We start from the raw sequence: 7,594 nt of genomic DNA on the forward strand, positions 1-7,594 counted from the left end.
AGAGAGAGAGAGAGAGAGAGAGAGAGAGAGAGAGAGAGAGAGAGAGAGAGAGAGAGAGAGAGAGACTTTAGAAATCTGCCTGAGGCCCTGAGAGGCTGGATACCACAGAGGGTCATATTGTTAGTATGTAAGAAGCAGAAATTGAACAAAGACTGTCCAGACTTCAAAATCATCTCTCTAGCCACTCTGCTATCACTTAGAGTAAAACTAGTAATGATGTAATAGTAGTAACGATGATGATGATTAAAATTAATATAGAGCCCAAAGGTTTATAAAATATTTTTCAAATGTTAATATTTATTCCTGAAAACAACTTAACAACCCTGTGATGTATTTGATATTATTATGATACTTATTTTACCAATGAGGAAACTGAGTCACAGAGCTGTTAGGTGACTTGGCCAGAGTAATACAAGTAGTAAGTGTCTGAGGCAGGATTTAAACTCAGGTCTTCTTGACTCCAAGTTCTATGCTGTACCCAATGTTCCATCTGCTACAAAGAATATATAAAGGAAATACATATATATATATATATATATATATATACACACACACACACACACACATAGACATGTATATATGTGTGTGTATGCATGTATATGTGTGTGTGTTCGCACACACAAACACACACACATCCATAATTGTAGGATGTGGGATGGCAGGGAAGGAGGAGTCTTGGGAAGCGCACTACATATGAGCAGGGTCAGCCACAGACTGGCAGGTTGAATCCTTCCAGCAGTCTGACCCTTGGCGGTCCCTTCTGAAGTCTGTACTCTGAATTCTTGCTCATCTAGTGTCTTTCATTTCATTTACCAATCACTTCGCGAATGAGCAGCCACATGACTGCGTGCCTAGTGTTGGATTTCAGGTCAATATGTCTTGACCTTAAATCCTGCCTTAGAAACTACTGGCTCTGTGGTCCTGGGCAAGTCCTCTCAACTCTCCCACCCTTAGTTTCGTCATCTTTAAAATGGGGATGATAATAGCATCTATCTTATCACAAAGATAAAATAAACATAAGGTTGTTGCAAACCTTAAAGGACTATATGAAAATTAGCTAACATCACTGGCACCTCCCCTACTACTACCATTACTACTACTACTATGACTACTACTACTACCACCACCACCACCACTACTACTACCACTACCACCACCACTACTACTACCACTACCACCACCACTACTACTACCACCACCACCACTACTATTACTACCACCACTACCACCACAACCAGCACTACTACCATTACCACCCCTAATTTTTCTCTTTAACTATACCTCAGAAGTAGATAGTTGCCAGGAATTCCACTTTCCAGAAGTAGACTAGGGCTCTAACAGAAAATCCCTTGTCCAAGGCTACACACAGCAGTTCAGGGGCAGATCTAGCCCTCAAGTCCTACTTCTGTAGCCACATGTCCCCCCTCTAAGCCTCTGAGCTTCCCCTGGAACCTGTGATGGATGTTCTGTGCTTTGTTAAATGAACTCGAGTGCCAAGCGTGGAATGACGAATGTCTCTCTCAGCTCCAGTTTCACAGCGACATCTTGGTTAACATTCTAGCTGCCTGTTTGTTTCGTTTTTACTAGAAGATCAGTCATTTGAACTAGGTGGCATTTGTAAAAGCCCATCTTCTCCATAATAACACGTAATAAAAACAAGAGAGGAGGCTTGCTGTAGTAACAGAAATTATCTTGGTGGCTACTGTGAATGCAATCAATTACATTAAATATAGCGATTTGTGGAGATGAGCTAAGCGCCTTAGCTTTAGTAGCTGTAATGCCTTTATCAATTAGATTAGCATCTAATAGTTTTTCACCCCTAAAAGGTGCAATAATCTCTGACTGTCTATCAAATTTCTTATGCAAATCAGCAGTACTTGTGATCACAAATTAGATGAAAGAAATATGCTTGGTTTACATATTTCAGTTAACAGAATTTGGAAAGTTAACAAACTAAAAGCCAGTGGTAATATATCCCAAATTAAATTTAGGGATTGGTTTTACTTCTGCTTATATTACACTATTAAGCCAAATCCAACTGGGTGTTCTTTTTTATTGTGCTTCCCCCCCCCCCCTTCTCTCTCTCAACTCTCTGTATCCCACATAACACATTTTTCATGTTCAAACCATGAACAACAATAGTGTTTTGGGATATAAGAAAATATAAGAAATTGAAATACAACAACTGTGGCCTTTGCCTTATCCAGAATCAGGACATGAGTACATGTGTAGTCTGCCTAATGTCTTTCAATATTTCTGAAAGGAACAAACAAACAAACATACTTGACATGACATTGAATGAAATACTGCAAAGGCCACTTACTTTCAGGAGATCTAAGTGATGAATGGACAACAGCCTTGAAGGATGTTACTCTACAATATTAGAGGGGGGCTGGTTAGATCTGTTCTTCATGTTATCAAAAAATAACACTGGTCAGAAATCAGTAATATAGGCTTGTGGTCTTTGAATTAAAAAGAGTGCCCTGTCACTTGATTGACACAGGAGTTCTCTGCTTCCTATTGTATGCATGTGTTTGCGTCAAAACTTAAAAATGATTTAATTGGTGGTGGGTTTTTTTTTTGCCTGTTTCATTTTCATTTCCTTCTTTTCCTTCAGAATAGAGCCTAAACTTCTACATGAGGCTTTTCTTGGTTTCCCCAAATGCTAGACTCCTTTTCTTCCCTCTGTCTTTCTTTATATTTAATAGCTAGTGTTTATATACCTTAGAATTTGCAGAGTGCTTTAAATATATCATCTCATTGTACCCTTATAACAACCCTATGAGGTAAAAGCTAGTATTATTCACATTTTACAGATGATTTAAGTGAGGCTGAGAAAAGTTAAGTGACTTGCGCATGATCATACACCTATGTAAATATCTGAAGCAAGATTTTAATTCGGGTCTTCTTGTTTCCAAATCCAGCACTCTATTGCATGAACAAGATATATATACTCTTCATATATTCTGTAAATATATATATATGTATATATATACATGCATACATGTATAAAACCACACACAAATACATATATAGCTATAGAGATACATACATATATATGTGTGTATATATATATATATATCAGATAGATAGATAGATATAGATAGATAGATAGATAGATAGATAGATAGATAGATAGATAGATAGATTATATACATATGTGTCCCTTTATTTAAGAAGCACTGGTTGTATTGCCTAAGTGGTTGAAAATTGCACGGTAGTGGCGGCTAGGGGGCGCAGTGAGTAAGAGTGCTGGCCTGGAGTCGAGAAGAGGGGGGATTGGGGCCTCAGATACTTAACACCCCTCCCCCCCCACACAAAATTGGCCATGTAACCTTGGGCAAGTTACTTAACCCCAATTGCTTTACAAAAAGAAAGAAAGAAAGAAAGAAAGAAAGAAAGAAAGAAAGAAAGAAAGAAAGAAAGAAAGAAAGAAAGAAAGAAAGAAAGAAAGAAAGAAAGAAAGGAAGGAAGGAAGGAAGGAAGGAAGGAAGGAAGGAAGAAAGAGAAAGAAAGAAAGAGAAAGAAAGAAAGAGAAAGAAAGAAAGAAAATTGCATGGTAATAGCATTGTCATAATATCCCCTGATAGAAACTTTGCAAAGCTTTGTTTTGAATTATCAACTTTTGATCTTTATTAGTAAATGACTTGAAAAGTAAAACAAAAGATAACTGCTTCCTACCCATATGTAAGATAACATATCCCTGAACGCTATCCTTTAACTCTGATTCAGAACTCAACCCCCCACTCTTTGTGTCTCATTGGTGAGCATTCACTATATCGAGCCTAGATCCAGACTCCACTCTACTGATTGGCTATCTTCAAGCTGCCATGATGCCTGTATCTTGGGCCTGGAACTCAAGTTCCCACCCTGAGACTATACTCTTCTAAATATTTTTTTCATTCATTCATTACTGCATTCTGCATGTGTTTTCTGACTGCCTGATATAATGTAAGTTCTATGAGAGCAGTCATCTTTGTATCTGTATACCCAAATGTATTTGACTGGCATATACATATGTTTTTTTATTAACTGATCATTTATTGATTGATTTTGAAAAGACACATTACAATGCTAGCTAGCACCCTCAAGTATTTTTAATCCAAATCATTCCCTTTGAAAATATTCTGACAACATTTTGGGGCAGAACATGATGGATAGGGTGGGGAAATCCATAAGAAATGTGCAAATATTTAGCACAGATTAAACAATTATTGAGAGACTGAATAAATGTTGTCATTTTATGACTGGATCCAACTTTTAGAAAGATGATATGGAAAACGCACTTATAAGGATTCCTTCACCTCTCTTGAAAATGCAGACATGGGGGGGGTGGAGTCAAGATGGTGGAGTAGAAGCAGGACCTCCCCATGGGCTCTGGCTGCCACCTTCCCTAATCCATGTAAAAAGGGGACTCTGAACAAACTTTGGAGCTACAGAGCCCACAAAATGACACAGAGAAGCTAACCTCCCATTGAGGACAGCCTGGCAGACCAGGAATCGGAGAGCCAGTGCTCTGGGAGCCAAGCACAGCCCCACTCCCAGGCTTTATCCCAGGGCAGGCCTGACCAGCCAGTGGCCAGAGGGACTTCATATCAACAGCAGCTGTGGCCATTTCCAGATTTATCAACACATAGACACAAAGGACAAAGTGAGAGGTCAGTGCAGTATGGACTTTGGGACCCAGTAAGTGGGAGGCTTTTGCCCCCAGGGCTAGAAGGCACTGAGAAACCTGCACAAACAGCCAGCACCACGTGGCAGCTTCAGCTCCTGGCCTACAGAGTGTAGGGGGACCAAGGACCAGTCTGAGGAGTAATCAATCTTGCTTTAACCTTCTTGGTTCTGGATTACAGTCTAGGGTGGAGGTCCTGGGGTATGTGTCCAGCTTGCCAGAGCATGTGGAGACCTCAGAGAGGGCACCCATCTAATAATTCATGCATCTGAGAAAACCCCAGCATTTGGGACGAAAGCTCCACTGTCTGGTGGCAGAGTCCTACTGTGGCAAAAAGCCCAGGGGTCAAGTGACTGAGGGGCAACATGACCAGGCAAAGGAAACAAAGCAGACAGAAGATTCCAACATTACACTCCTATGTTGGGGACAAAATGGAGCAAAGCATGGAACAGGAGGAAGACAGTGAAGTCAGAACTTCTGCATCAAAAACTTCCAAGAAAAATACGAGCTGGTTACAGGCCATAGAGGACCTTAAGAAGCAGGTAAAAGAAGATTGGGAAGACAAATGAGAACAATGCAAGAAAATTACTAAATGAAAGTCAACAGCCTGACTGAGGAAAATCACAGCTTAAAAAATAGAGTAACTCAAGTGGCAAAAGAGGCTCAAAAAGGCAATGAGGAGAAGAATGCCTGAAAAAGCCAAATTTGTCAGATGGAAAAAAGAATCTCAAAAGCTAACTGAGGAGAATCATTGCTTCAGAATTAGACTGGAGCAAAAGGAAGCTAATGACTTTATGAGAAATCAAGATGTTGTTAAACAGATCTAAACAAATGAAAGAATAGAAGGCAATGTGAAATATCTCATGGGAAAAACAACTGACCTGGAAAATAGATCCAGGAGAGATCATTTAAAAATTATTGGACTACCTGAAAGCCATGATCAAAGTAAGAACCTAGAAATCATCCTCTAGGAAGTTCTCAAAGAAAACTGCCCTGATGTTTTAGAACCAGAGGGCAAAATAGAGGTTGAAAGAATCCACCGATCACCTCCTGAAAAAGATCACAAAAAGAAAACTCCTAGGATTATAATAGCCAGGTTCAGAAATTCCCAGATTAAGGAGCGAATATTACAAGCAGCCAAGAAGAAACAATTTGAATATTGTGGAAACACAATCAGGATAACCCAGGATCTGGCAGCTTCTACACTGAGGGATCGAAGGGCTTGTAATATGACATTCTGGAGGTCAAAGGAGCTGGTATTAAAACCAAGAGTCACCGACCCAGCAAAACTGAGAATCATGTTTCAAGGGAAAATATGGTCATGCAGTGGAATGGAGGACTTTCAAGCATTCTTAATGAAAAAACCAGAGTTGAATAGAAAGTTTGACATTCAGATACAAGAAACAAGAGAAGCATGAGAAGGTAAACAGGGAAAAGAAATCATAAAGAACTTATCAAAGTTGAACTATTAACATTCCTACATGGAAAAACAATGATTGTAACTTATGAAACTTTTTCTCAGTAGTTGAAGGGAATAGAAATATATATGTTTATATATGAGGCTATATGGGCATATGAATACATATGTGAATGTGTATATATGTTTACAGGTATACATAGATAGAGGGCACAGGACTAATTTAACAGGAAGGAATGATACTTCAAAGGTGAAATTAAGAGGTGAGAGAGGAATATAGTGAGAGGAGTTGGGCAGAGACAGAATGGGGTAAACTATCTCATATAGAAGAGGCAAGGGAAAATGGTTACAATGAAGGGGAAGAATAGGAAGGCATAAGGGAATGGGTTAATCTTATTCCCATTGAATTTGACTTGAGGAGGGAATGAAATACACACTAAATAGGGTATCTCACCCTCCAGGAGAGTAGGGGGGAAAGGGAATGAGAGGGGGGATGATGGAAGGGAGGGCAGGCTGGGTGGGGAAGGAAGTTGGAAGCACCCACTTTTGAAAAGTGACAGGATCAAATCAGAGAATAGAACAAGTGGGAGGTAGGATAGGAGGGAGGGAAATATAGTCAGTCTTTTACAATATATCTGCTATGTTATTGTTTTGCATTAGCCATACATGTACAATTTGTACTAAACTGCTTATCTTCCCAGTAAAGGTGGGTGACAAGGGAGGAAGAGAATCAATATGGAATTCAAAGTTTTAAAATCAAATCTTAAATATATATATATATATATATATATATATATATATATATATTATTAATACTATTTTACATGTAACGGGAAATAAGATATACAGGCACTGGGGCATAGAGATCCACTGGAAAAGTCAAAAGGGGTATGGGAGAAAATATGGGAGAGAGCAGATTGGAGGAGGGGCTATTCTGTGGGGCTGCTATTTTGGGGCAGTGGATAGGGGAATATGGGGAGAAAATTTGTAACTCAAAATCTGGCGGAAATGAATGATGTAAATCAGAAGTTAATAAAGAATTTGGAAAAAAAGAAAATGCAGACATGATTAAATGGTGATTATATCTAGAATATAGGGTTTGGAATGAAGAGAAATTGTGTTTTCTGCATCTAATCATTTGTTTTGATAAATATGGAAGTGGGGATAGTACCATATAATTAATTAGGAAAAAAAAAACACCTTTTGAAGATAAAAGGAGGAAGCAAGTGGTTAACACGGTTCTATTTTCCCCTAATCCTTCAGAGAGTAAATTCTGGATGAATTTGGAAGAAAGTTTAATTGTAGCATTGTATAGGTCCATTTAACTCCTACCTCCAAATGTAAAGATCACATATTTTCCTATGAATAACAGAGAAAGAGAGAGAGAGAGAGAGAGAGAGAGAGAGAGAGAGAGAGAGAGAGAGAGAGAGAGAGAGAGAGAGAGAGAGAGAGAGAGAGAGAGAGAGAGAGAGAGAGAGAGAGAGAGAGAGAGAGAGAGAGAGAGA

General features: G+C 39.0%; 1 protein-coding gene and 1 long non-coding RNA gene across 4 annotated transcripts in view; both read right to left on the reverse strand.

Annotated features, from left to right (window-relative positions):
- LOC138172733 (uncharacterized) overlaps window positions 1-1,501 on the reverse strand; it is a 3,048-nt gene extending 1,547 nt beyond the window's left edge. The window contains exon 1 of the long non-coding RNA XR_011171234.1: window positions 1,282-1,501. This is a non-coding gene — a long non-coding RNA (uncharacterized lncRNA). The remainder of the gene's footprint in view (window positions 1-1,281) is intronic.
- Window positions 1-7,594, reverse strand: part of SGCD (sarcoglycan delta) — a 562,593-nt gene that overhangs the window by 436,011 nt on the left and 118,988 nt on the right. The window lies entirely within an intron of this gene.

The sequence above is a fragment of the Petaurus breviceps genome, unplaced genomic scaffold (assembly GCF_028583685.1).
Source record: "Petaurus breviceps papuanus isolate PSGF00001 unplaced genomic scaffold, PetGlider_PUasm1.0 551, whole genome shotgun sequence".
In the NCBI taxonomy this organism is placed as follows: domain Eukaryota; kingdom Metazoa; phylum Chordata; class Mammalia; order Diprotodontia; family Petauridae; genus Petaurus; species Petaurus breviceps.